Source organism: Cetorhinus maximus, chromosome 21 (genome assembly GCF_964194155.1).
Source record: "Cetorhinus maximus chromosome 21, sCetMax3.hap1.1, whole genome shotgun sequence".
NCBI classification, from domain to species: domain Eukaryota; kingdom Metazoa; phylum Chordata; class Chondrichthyes; order Lamniformes; family Cetorhinidae; genus Cetorhinus; species Cetorhinus maximus.
The window spans coordinates 95,575,302-95,588,936 of record NC_135899.1 but is presented as its reverse complement, the minus strand read 5'-3'; positions in this window follow the sequence as shown (position 1 = coordinate 95,588,936).

Here is a 13,635-nt window from a genome sequence, read left to right as displayed (position 1 = left end):
TAATATATTACCCCTAACTCTGTGTGATCTTATCTTGTGTATTAATCTTTTGTGCGGCACCTTATCAAAGGCCTTCTGGAAGTCCAGATATATCTACAGGATCCCCATTATCTACTTTGCTTCAAAAAACTCTAGCAAATTAGTCAAACACGATTTACTCTTCATAAAACCATGCTGACTCTGATTGCATTTTGACTTTCCAAATGCCCCATTACTACTTCCTTAATAATGGATTCCAACAATTTCCCAACAACAGACATTAAACCAACTGGTCTATAGTTTCCTACTTTCTGCCTCCCTCCCTTTTTGAATAAGGGCATTGTATTAGCATTTTTCCAATCTACTGGAACCTTTCCAGAATCCAGGGAATTTTGGAATATTATAGCCAATGCATCCACTATCTCTGCTGCCACTTCCTTTAAGACCCTGGGATGTAGGCCATCAGGTCCTGGGGACTTGTCACCCTTTAATCCCAATAGCTTGCTCAGTACTTTTTCTCTAGTGATAGTGATTGTTCTAAGTTCCTCCTTCTCTATATCCTCTGCACTATCTGTTACTATAGGAGTGGTACTAGTGTCCTCCACTGTGAAAACTGAGGCAAAATATTGATTAAGCGTCTCTGTCATTTCTGCGTTCTCCACTATTAACTCCCCAGTCTCGTCCTCCAAGGGACCAACATTCACTTTAGCTACTCTCTTTCCTTTTATATATTTGAAGAAGCTTTTGCTATCAGTTTTTACATTTTGCACTAATTTTCTTTCATAATTTACCTTTGCTCTTTTAATTATTTTTTTAGTAACCCTTTATTGATCTTTAAAAGTCTCCCAACCTTCCAGCCTGCCACTGACCTTTGCAATTTGGTATGCCTTAGTTTTTGCCTTTATGTTATCTTTAACTTCCTTGCTTAGCCATGGTTGCTTTTTCCCCCTCTTACCATCTTTCTTCCTCATTGGAATATATTTTACTTGGGAGGAATTGAATATCTCCTTAAATATCTGCCACTGTTCATCAACTGTCCTACCTTGTAGTCTTCTTGCCCAGTCCACTCGGGCCAAATCTGCCCTCATGCCTATGTAGTTACCTTTGTTTAACTCCAGAACACTAGTGTGGGACTCAAGTTTCTCGCTCTCAAACTGAACTTGAAATTCTATCATGCTACGATCACTCTTCCCTAGAGGATCCTTTACTATGAGATCATTAATTAATCCCATCTCATTACACAAAACCAAATCCAGAGTAACCTGCTCCCTGGTTGGTTCCACAACATATTGCTCCAAGAAACAATCTCTAATACATTCTATGAACTCTCCTTCAAGGCTGCCCTTGCCAATTTGATTAGTCCAGTCTATATGTATATTAAAATCACCCATGATTATTGCCGTGCCTTTCTTACATGCTCCCAGTATTTCCTGGTTTATACTGTGCCCTACTACTAAACTACTGTTTGGGGACCTATAAATTACTCCCACCAGGGACTTCTTTCCCTTGCTATTTCTTATTTCTACCCAGACTGACTCTACGTCTTGCTCTCCAGTGCCTATATCATTCCTCACTATAGCACTGATCTCTTCCTTTGCTAACAAAGCTACACCACCTCCATTTCCTTCCTGCCTATCCTTCCCAAACACTGAGTACCCTTGGACATTCAACTCCCAAACCTGTTCTCCCTGTAACCACGTCTCAGTAATCACCACCAAATCATACCTATTTATCTCTATTGCGCTATTAACTCATTATTCCATGATCTCCAATAGTGGAGCAGACCACCGGTCTCCTGAAGATGCAATTCCTATGCCTGGCCAGATCTGGAGGTGTATTATATTACTCCCCCTCACATGTGTCCCTGATGGTCGTGGTTTGCTGCGCACTCCATAAGATCACCATCCAAAGAGGAGATGCCCTAGAGGATGATGACAAGCCAGATTGCAGCCAATCATCTGAGGACGAGGACGATGAAGAGTTGAGACAGCGATTCTCCTGCTGATGGCCCTAGCTGTGATCGAATGGATGGCCGTGACACCAGGGTGCCCCAATATGGCAAAGGTTTCTATAGGACGGCTTGCCATTGCTACAGAAGGAGTTTGGTGAAACCTTGGCCCTCCTGTTCCCAGCGCTTGGCATGAGCTGGTCACATTGATCATATGCTGCACACAGGAGGGCATCAAGGGCGGCCTCACTGAATCTGGGGGCAGCTTTGCCCCTTCTAGAATGCCTCTCCCGTTGCTCTGATGGCACAGACATCTATACATGGAAATATGTAATAAATTGACAACTCCTCAGTGCCAGAAGGTGGGAGCCTGGCTGAGTTTTAAAATTCCAGCCACCTATGAAGATTGACATGATTGGCAGAGATTTGCTAAAATTTAAATTGACTTACAAGACCAGACTGAAAAATTCACAAACCTTCACTATCTATAGTAAATGTACTCGAATGATCATCTCATGGCTCACCTGACACTGTCCCTAGCCAGGGGGCCCTTTAACGAGCTGGCTGTTACCTTGTTCCAAGTTACTGCCTGCAGACTTAGAGAGCGGGTATCCTGCCCTCCAGCACTCACTGGGCAGGATGATGGTCTGTAACCCACTCTTGCCACTAATTCGCGGCAATTACCACATTATCAGGTGTGCACTGACGCCTGGCCTGGAATTGAAACACTGCCGACTTTCGTGTGCGGAACCCGTTGTCGGCGCGTGAGCATATTATTCAGTCCTTGGTCTCTTTCTTACAACACTGGTCCTTGCATACAGTCACGCCTGTCAACTTTTTTACATTTCTGTTCTAGCCTCTTCTTTTTCCCTTGCTCTTTCAGCCACCTGTTGCCTCCCTTTAATAAGTAATAACGTGTAGTGTCTCAGAACATAACCCACATGAAGCAAATAAAACATGAGCAAAGAAACAAATGAAGTATGAAAGAAAGTTGGGAATTTATGACATAAACTCATTTCATTCTTTCTTGGAATGTTCGTTAAGGTTGGTTAAATCTTAGTCTGAGTTATAGTGTCAGCGGGAACACGGTGTAGAAAGGGCTGCGGAATCCCCTGCTATAAGCTCAGAGCCCCTTGGTGGGGAGGTTTGATGTCAACTCCCCTATGACATGGCCCCTGGTCCAAGGTATCACACACCAAGTTTTTCTGAGATTGGCCTAAGAACCTCGAAGGATTGGAAAACAAACAGACATTTTGCATATAGATTACTGCTTGTGCTGTTTACTGGGTCATATGCTGGAAGTCTTTATTTAATTCATTCATGGGATGTGGGCTTCGCTGGCTGGGCCAGCATTTATTGCCCATCCCTAGTTACCCTCGAGAAGCTGGTGGTGAGTTGCCTTCTTGAACCGCTGCAGTCCATGTGGTGTAGGTACATCCACAGTGCTGTTAGGGAGGGAGTTCTGTTGGCAAGTATTTGGGTTCACTGTACATCACCTGTATGGTGCTGCTTCTTGCTATATTGCTATTAAAACTGTTGCTTCTGGTATTCAGGGTTATGCTACACAACTTGCTTATTTTTAATGTTTTATTATTAATTATGTTATTTATTTGGTTTATAAAACGTATGAAGCAATTTGCTCTTGGTGTTGACATACTGTGAAGTCAACAACAAAAATGTTCAAAAATGAGGCAAGATTAAGAAGAGAAACGTATTATCCAAGGCAGCTTCACAATGGTGTTAAAGGAGGTCTTTGCTTGTTATCTAATACATCTCTTAGCAAAAATATTGACAGCCAACAGAAGCTGCTTGCATTGAATAAACAAATACTGACTGAAGTCAGTGAATTCTGGGAACATTTACAATAACAAGAATGTCTACCAAACTTACCCTTTCCTAACACTTGGGAAAGGAATACCTTTCATACACCAAGTTCAAAGATCTTGCATCATCAAATGTATCCTTTTTTGTCTGGAAGTGTTTGTGGGCTAACTGTTGTGAAGTGGAAGTGTGAAGCTTTCTGCAGTTGCATTGCAGAAGTTTATAAGATGCACCTTGTGTGAGCACTGCAGTGAATGTGATCTATGGGCAGCCTAGGAAGGATTGCAGTGGGAATGGTCTCAGATTAGTAACAAAGGTCATTTACATAAAAACAAAATTCTTCACTGTAGGGCAAACAGGATTGCAAACAGGTTTGATCCCAATAGATTGAAAAAGAGGACACCATATTATTATATTTCTGACATAAACATTGAATCTTTGACACAGACATTAATGCTGCCACAAGATACTCGATATTGGAGCTCTTGAAACTTGACTCGATCAAATGTATGTGGAAAAAGAGAGTTCATTTGTTCTATTCTGACCTTGGAAATATTTTACAAATTCTCATCATTGTAAATATTTTTTTAAAGAAAGCAGGAAAGTTTTTTTTTAAAGAAAAGATGAATGTAAATTATCAAATACCTTGCTGGTCACCAAGCTTTGGCCTGGATGGAAAGTAAATGTCATAATTTTACCATGTAGGGAGGATGCTTGATTGCAGTTACTTCAGCTGAGTCAATTGTTGAAATGTTCAGTTGACTCATCTTCTGTTTTTCACTTTTTAAACTTGTGCAGATAAGCAACAAAAACTATAACTGGAGTTGAAAGATTATTTAAGAAGTACATTAAGATTGGAACCATATACTAGATGTGATTAGCTGAAGTTTGTACCATAGACATTGGTGATTGTTTGATAGCTAGTTAAACAGAAGCTCATGGAGTTGTGCCCAGACAGGTTGTCCCACACAATACCAGTATCTGTAATGCTTAAAATAAACACACATAGCCTGAAGGTCCAGAAAATATAATCATACACATGGACTCCTGTTTTACAGGTTGAAATGAACTTCCCTCAATAGCTGCAAGTTTATTCACTGAGTAGCTGAGATCCAGGGGCCAGGAAGGTCCTGAGTGACTAATAAATACATATTCCTGTCTACACTGAGCTGCCTTGAACACATTGACTGGATAATTGCAGCTAGCTGCCATGTATTTAAACTCAGGCACTATGCTACATGGTTCACTGTTGTGTGGTGTCTTTGAAATTCTGTAACACCCATAAAGTTCAGCTCCAGGCTTTAGGCTTTAGGAATATCTAACCACGTAAAAGCATTGTGTAAACTCTTGTTCAAAGTGGCACCTTGATTCAGTTGTTCCACGCCTGTCTTTGAATTACAAGTTTGAAGGTTCAAATCCCACTTGAACACTGAGGGGCAATATGTAAATCGAGCATGTTATTACTGGAAAAGAGGAGGTTGAGAGATCATGTGATTGTCATTTTTTGAATTCTAAGGATAAATTTAACCAGGGCCAGCTCTTTCACCCAGCCTATCAGAACCAGAGGGTGTGGCCTTGATCGTTCAAAGGAGGTTAAATGTGAAATTAATCTGAAAAAAGAATGGGGGTAACTTTAACTCTGCTCCCCTCCCCCACACGATAGGCTGGACAGGGATGTGGGAAGTGATTAAATTGGTGAAATTGTGGAATATGACTCGAACCTACTGTGAGTGTGTTACTTCAAGTGTAACCACGGCAGGATGGGAACATCTGAATAACTTGCTCTGGAGAGGCAGGACGTATTTATGATACTTAAATGAGGCCCCTAGTCAGATTTTGAGAGCAATTTGAATTTAATGGCTGAGATCTGGATTTTTCAGGACTGCGGAAACTGAGCAGTTGTAGGGAGTAGGAGCTGCAGCAGCTAAATACTCCTCAGAGTGACCACAATGGGTAAGAGGAGCAGGAGTACATATCCCCCCTCCCAATCAAACATGCTGCCACGATCTGCCCCTCCCCTCCCACAATTTGGATACCCCTGTGACCCAATGACCCCTGCAATGCCCTGATCACTCCTTCCCTCCTGCATTGCTGCTGGTGCTCCAACACCTCCACATGATTCCCTGATTGTTTCCATTCACCAGGAACGCTCTGTCGTGCTGGTACCAGCACTGCCCTCTTGACCTGCCAGCTGCTGTGTGGGAAATAGAATTTAAAAATGATAATGAGATTGTCCATGTTCCTGACCCTCCAGGTTTGCCAGGCACAAACACATGCTCTCATTCCCTCCCTGTTCCCTTGTAAAGATTGGAGACCGTATTTCAGGGAACAAATAGTCAGTCTGTGGAACAGCCTCCTCAGCTTCAAATTTGATGATATGAGAGCTCGGGGGTTGAAAATAGCATCTGGGCTGAGTGCTACGCACCCACGATTTAACCAGGCTCTCTAGTGCAGTACAGAAGGAATACTCATGAACAGGCCTAAGGCCGCCACTTTCAGCCCTGAAAAGTCTACGTCAGATTACCCTGGAAGGGCAAGGAATCTCAAAAATTTGAGCAACAGGTGAAGCTAGCTGTTTCACGCTGATACTAGGCAGTAGCAACAAGTGATATTCACCACTAACAGGATGCTGCTGTCAAGCCAAAAAGACGTTCTGCCCATCACACAAATGAGTAATGTGGTATATGAATTTCAGTGCCAGTGTGATGCTAGGTATGTAAGCCGTATGTCCCAAAGACTGGTGGATCGTATCAAACAGCGTCTCCCAGTCACAGTTCGCAAGGAGGGGCAGTGTACAGACCGTATCCCACCAGCCCGTGCTTGCAAAACTCAAAACACAGTGTCCAACATTAGATGTGATTCTGCAACTGGACAACATTTTTGCTATCTAATCCTCAATGTTTTAAAAATTACACTGACAACCAATTTAAGATTGTCAGTCAGGCTCACAACATGGTGCATTGCGTGTACTGGAAGCTACATATATTAATACACAGGCTCCTATTCTTTGCAGACAGAAAGAACATGTACACACATTGCTCCTGTTTCAGCCAAACAAAATAGGTGACCACCATTCTCTGGTTCATTCCCCAGGGCAATGCCTTGACCAATCAGAGCCAACCTGCCTGGTTTGAATTTAAACAAAGCTTGGCAGTTAACTGTCAGTCGTCAGTTAACTTGTGCGTTCTCCATGACAATGAGAGTCCACTTGTCAACCAATCTGCACTCTATTCTCACGAAGTATAAATTGTTGTTCCTTTTATATTTGGTATTCCTGCGAATGTCCTGATGAGTGCAGAATGAAAAGCTTCGACATGTCTCTTTTTCAGCAATACAGAGGGAGTATTACTATGTTTGATATAGGGGTGTCTTTTGTTAAATTGAGCCCCCATCTTGGTCATGTGTTCATGAAAAGTCCCATGCCAATATTTAAGGAAAGGTGATGAATTCTGCTGGTGTTATGGTCAACATGTCTCCTTCAATGAACAGCAACAATAACAGATTAACTGACTGCTAATTCTGCAACAGTTTATGGTGCTATATAAATGCAAATATCTCTAACATAGTTAAAGACTTGTACATAGGATGCACTTCCTGTGCAAATCGTACTGATTTCCTGTGACTGATCCCACATACTCTGTGGATTCCAGACCTCCTAGTGTGTCCTCTGATTCTGGGCTTCACAACCTTTCTGCTCCTAAGGGCCCCATCGCAAGTCATAACATTTCCATGGACCCCAGTAACACAACACAAGTATTTTTATTGTATAAAATATCATTATAGAATTAAACACTCAGATAAAGGCAAAATACTGTGGATGCTGGAAATCTGAAACAAAAGAAGGCCAGTGATGGTTTGGGGCAAAGGTGAGATTGTGAAAGATGTCATAAACAAAAGGTCAAAGGGTTGTTAATAGTGGTGATATTGGCTGAAGGAGGTGCTAATGGTGACATTAAGAGTGGAAAGCAGAATGTGATAATGGCCGGACCAGGGTAAGCGCTCTGGAGAGTGACAGATGGCCCTAGTGGGGGTGGGGTGGGGGAAGGGGATGGTGGTGGGAAAAAAGATCAAAACGGCTAAAAGCTGGGGATAAAACAATGAATAAAAATGGAAATAAAATTTAAAAATAATATTAATAATGAAAATAAGTGGGGGGTGGAGGGAGAGGAGGATAAATAAATAAATATTTAAAAAAAAAATGAATAAGAAAAAAGGGGGTGGGGATGGAGGAGAGAGTTCATGATCTGAAATTGTTGAACTCAATATTAAGTCCGGAAGGCTGTAAAGTACCTAGTCGGAAGATGAGGTGCTGTTCCTCCAGTTTGCGTTGAGCTTCACTGGAACATTTCAGCAGGTCTTCCTTACCCAAGGTTTTCACCCACGGTGGTTGACAGGGCCCTTAACCGTGTCCGGCCCATCTCCCACGCATCCGCCCTCACGCCTTCTTCTCCCTCCCAGAACCATGATAAGGTTCCCCCTTGTCCTCACTTTTCACCTCACCAACCTCCGCATTCAAAGGATCATCCTCTGCCATTTCCGCCAACTCCAGCATGATGCCACCACCAAACACATCTTCCCTTCACCCCCCCCCGGCGGCATTCCGCAGGGTTCGTTCCCTCCGGGGCACCCTGGTCCACTCCTCCATCACCCCCTATACCTTAAACCCCTCCCACGGCACCTTCCCATGCAACCGCAGAAGGTGCAACACCTGCCCCTTTACTTCCCCTCTCCTCACCGTCCAAGGGCCCAAACACTCCTTTCAAGTGAAGCAGCATTTCACTTGCACTTCCCTCAATTTAGTCTACTGCATTCACTGCTCCCAATGCGGTTTCCTCTACATTGGAGAGACCAAACGCAGACTGGGTGACCGCTTTGCAGAACACCTTCGGTCTGTCCACAAGCATGACCCAGACCTCCCTGTCGCTTGCCATTTTAACACTCCACCCTGCTCTCATGCCCACATGTCCGTCCTTGGCTTGCTGCAATGTTCCAGTGAAGCTCAACGCAAACTGGAGGAACAGCACCTCATCTTCCGACTAGGCACTTTACAGCCTTCCGGACTGAATATTGAGTTCAACAACTTCAGACCATGAACTCTCTCCTCCATCCCCACCCCCTTTTTGATCCCCCCATTTTTCTTATTCATTTTTAATTATTAATTTTTATTTATTTATTTTCCCCCACTTATTTTCATTATTTTTATTTTTAAAATTTATTTCCATTTTTATTCATTGTTTTATCCCCAGCTTTTAGCCGTTTTGATCTTTTTTCCCACCACCATCCCCTCCCCTCACCCCACCCCTCTGAGGCATGTGACTCTGCGCTGGTGGCGGGTGTGGGTGAGGCTGTGATGTGACTTCCAGGAGGGTGCCTCCAGATTCCTCTGCAGAGGTTTCTTCGGAGCTTGATTGGAGGCCCTGGGTTGTGGACTCCGTCTGCTGCTTCCCAGATGTGCCTGCGAAAGCAAGGAGAGATAATTAGTACATGGCAGTGGCCTGTGAAACAGGACACATCACTCACAGCATGGTTATCTGATGGATGTTGCACTGCTGGACCCTCACTTGGTTGAGTAGCGCTGACCTCACCGTCAGCACAGGACCGGAATGGAGGAGATCATTCATCCTCTTGCGGCACTGGGTGTCTGTCCTCTTTTGAAGGGCCTCCCTTTCATCTCAAACTATCAGCCCGATCAGAGCGCCAGGCAGCCTGTGCAGCCTCATTAAAAAGGGTCTGTTGTTTTTGCTCCTCTCTGTAATTTCCTTGCAAATTTGTTTTTTTTATATCTTTCCTACTTGTTGGTGGCCTATGGAATACACCCGGTAGTGTAATGGTACTGCTATTGTTTCTTACCTCAAACCAAATAGATTGTGTCCTGTCCCCTCTGGAACATCTTCTCTCTCTCCAGCTCTCCTTAATTAATGCTGCCACCCCTCTGCCTTCTCTCCTTCCATATCTTTCCTGAACACCTTATATCCAGAAATATTTAGTCCCTAGTTCTGTTCTTTTTTGAAAAAAGATTGAAAAAAATCCTTTAAATATTCTGTTTCAAAAGAATTGTGCTTTCCTATAAATAAAAAAGGTTTAAGCCAGAAGGCAGTTAAGATGCTAATGATTAGTTTCGATCTTGTTTCATTAAAGCCTGAATAAGAAATTCAGCAGCTACCCTCTATGACCAGGAAATGTATCACAGCCAGTATGGTGGAAGATCTTTGAACTCTTTCTGACAGTGAAAGAATAAAAATCGAGATACAGATTCCTAAGAGTCCAGCATTTGCAACTGAAACTGTTGGGGCAGTTCAGAGGGATTGAAAATGCACAATTCAGGACACAAAGGAATTCCATAGGACACACTATCATACAAATGGATATGGGGCAGGGTGAGTCAAGAAGATATTTTGGCAGGTCCGATTTCACAATGTCATGTACAGGCAAAATCCACTGATGATTGCCAATTTGTTTCTATATACTGATGACTGCTTTAATCATATCATTTGAATTAGCGATGTTTGACCATGTTTTAACCTTTTGAGATGGGTCTTTTTGAGATCCCTGAATGTGATATATTTCCAACATAACATCAATTCCAATGGGCAATTCTATTGGGCCCCTGGGTGGCAAGGGTAGTTATAATATTTATTTACGAGATGTGGGCATCGCTGGCTAGGCCAGCATTTATTGCCCATCCCTAACTGACCTTGAGAAGGTGGTGGTGAGCTGCCTTCTTGAACCGCTGCAGTCCATGTGGCGTAGGTACACCCATAGTGCTGGTGGAAGGGAGTTCCAGGATTTTGACCCAGTGACAGTGAATAATATCCTAATATCGCAAAAGTGTAAAGGCAGAGAGGGGAAAGAGCTTCTAAAGTGTGCTTAAGGGGGACATGCAGTGGAGTTAAGGATGCAATCAAATCAGCAATGATCCTATCGACTGATGGAGCAGGCTCGAGGGGCCGAATGGCCTACTCCTGCTCCTGTTTCTTATGTTCTTATGCGCTGAGGATAATTTTCCAGATCAGTCTTTTTTTCGGGTCCAACAAGGAAGGAGGCAGTGCTGGATCAGATTCTGGGGAATGAGGTGGCTTAAGTGGATCTAGTGTCAGTAGGGGAACATTCAGGCAACAGTGATCATTGTATCATAAATGTTTAAATTGGCTATGAAAAAGGACAAGGAGCAATTCAGAGTAAAATAATTAATTGGGGAAGGGCCAATTTCAGTGGTGTGAGAACATATCTGGACCAGGAAAATTGGAATCAAACATTGGCTAACAGAACTGTAATTGAACAATGGGCTGCCTTTAAGGACAGATAGACTGGGTACAGCTGAGATACATTCCCATAAGGGAGAAAGGTAAAACAAACAAAGCCAGAGCCCCCTGGATAATGAAAAAGATAGAGATTAAGATGAAGTTGAAAAAAAAGTACACATGTCAGATGTCAGGTCTATAATACACATAATTGTTGGCTGTCCCACGATTCGAGGATGGCTGTTATGGACAGGAGAGAGTCAGGAAAACTGGACTTCCTTCCTCTCACCAACTGTCTATAAGCAGAAGGTGGTCTGAATTATTTTTAAAGAATGCTGTGGCGTGTTTTCCCAAACACTCAGTTTGTGTGATCCAATTTACTAATAACTCCCAGCAAACTCGCGTTATGACTAACTCAGAGGATTAGTTCATTTTACATTCAAAGCCTGGGGGAGGACTGTTCGCAATTGCCCACTCCACTACACACACACGCAGTAAAGGGCAGGATAGAAAAAAGAGTTTTACAACTATGGATAGTAACAGTACAAGAACCACAGAAATGAATATTAGTTCACATGATTTCCAGAGTCTGAGAAGTCAAAGTACAGAGGGTGTTTCCTTCGTGACTAAGTTCAGTCCTGATGAATTTCTGGTTGGAGACGACAGCATGAAAATCCTTGAAATGAATGATGCTGTCGCACAATGTGCTTTCTGTGCTTCGTCCGCTTGGCAGGCATAAATCAGAAACTTAAAAATCAAGCAAGCTTTGAGAGTTGAGAGATGGGACGGGATTTTCTGGCCCCAACTGCTGCTGGGATCATCCAATTGCATTGAAAGTCAATGGATTTTTGGCTGGGCCACTGAATCTCCTATGGCAGGTCCCATCATGACGAGCTGGAAAATTCTGGCCATAGTAACCAACTGCTTGCTCAGCCGGGTGGCTGGAGTCCTTTCCAGTTGATGTTAAAACAGCAGTCTTCCTGTGAGGTCAAAGATGCAATGTTAAAACTGTCCAAAAGGCCAGTGGCTTGGGTCATGAGACATGGCCCATTAATGGTTAATTGCAGCTTAACAATTAGTTTCTGTGCTTCTGGCAGAATTCCATTGTTCTTCCTTAGGAGAAAGATGAGGTGGTTATCAGCATCTCTTCTGGTATAATCAATTTTGATTGCTCTCTTTGTGATAGTTCAGGTTGGGGAGCCAGTTTGTCTGCACTTCCTCTGTTTTTGTTGAGCACAGGGTGCCTGTCCATTGAGCTGAGAGAGGCATTCTTTTGTCCTTTAACTCCTGGTGGTAGCTTCCAGAACAAAGGGCCAATCCTGTGGCCATGTGACTTGTAGCTGCCATCTTTTTTGATTCAGCAGAAAGTCAATTTTTTAAAAATGGCAAAGGAATAAAGTTTTGGATTTCTTTTCATATCATAGGGACCCAACAATGATGCTACTCAGGGTCGTGGGTTTCTGCATGGGTCTTCGTGTGGCTTGTCTGGCCGATTTACAACTGCAGGTCTTTGGGCACATGGAGCAGGATGTCCCACGAGGTAGAGGACCTGGAATGTAGGATTGGCTTCTTTTTCTTTTCTGCCATCGCTCAGCCTCATCATTAAGATGTTTGGATTCAAAGCGTGATGCAGTCTGTGGACAAGTTGTTGCCATTCTGAACGATTGGTAACAAGTTCCTCCCAGTCATTAATGTCAATGCTGATGGGCTGCAAGGAGACATTCAGAGTGCCTTTTTAGTGTTTTCTTTGACCCCCCCTGGAACATTGGCTATTTGAGAGTTCAGAAATCAGGACCTGGCAGAGGAGATGCTTTTTGGCCATAAGGACACAGTGTCCAGTCCATTGAAGTTGATTTTGCAGGAGTTCTGCCTGAATGCTTGAGGAGCTGGTTTCAAGAAGGACAACTTCAAAAAGGGGGTGGGGATGGAGGAGAGAGTTCATGGTCTGAAATTGTTGAACTCAATATTCAGTCCGGAAGGCTGTAAAATGCCTAGTCGGAAGATGAGGTGCTGTTCCTCCAGTTTGTGTTGAGCTTCACTGGAACATTGCAGCAAGCCAAGGACAGACATGTGGGCAAGAGAGCAGGGTGGAGTGTTGAAATGGCAAGCGACAGTGAGGTCTGGGTCATGCTTGCGGACAGACCGAAGGTGTTTGATTCCCCCCTTTTTTCTACCATTTTTTAATTATTTAATTTTTATTTATTTATTTCCACTTATTTTCATTATTATTATTTTTAAATTTTATTTCCATTTTTATTCCTTGTTTTATCCCCAGCTTTTAGCCGTTTTGATCTTTTTTCCCACCACCATCCCCTTCCCTCACCCCACCCCACCCCCACTAGGGCCATCTGTCACTCTCCAGAGCGCTTACCCTGGTCCGGCCACTATCACATTCTGCTTTCCACTCTCAATGTCACCATTAGCACCTCCTTTAGCCAATATCACCACTATTAACAATCCTTTGATCTTTTGTTTATGACATCTTTTGCAATCTCTCTTTTGCCTCCACCTATCATTGGCCTTCTATCCAGCTTCACCTGTCCCACCCCAATTAAACAGTATATATTTCATCACATTTCTACTTCCCTTTAGCTCTGATGAAGAGTCATACAGACTTGAAACGTTAACCCTGTCTTTCTCTCCACA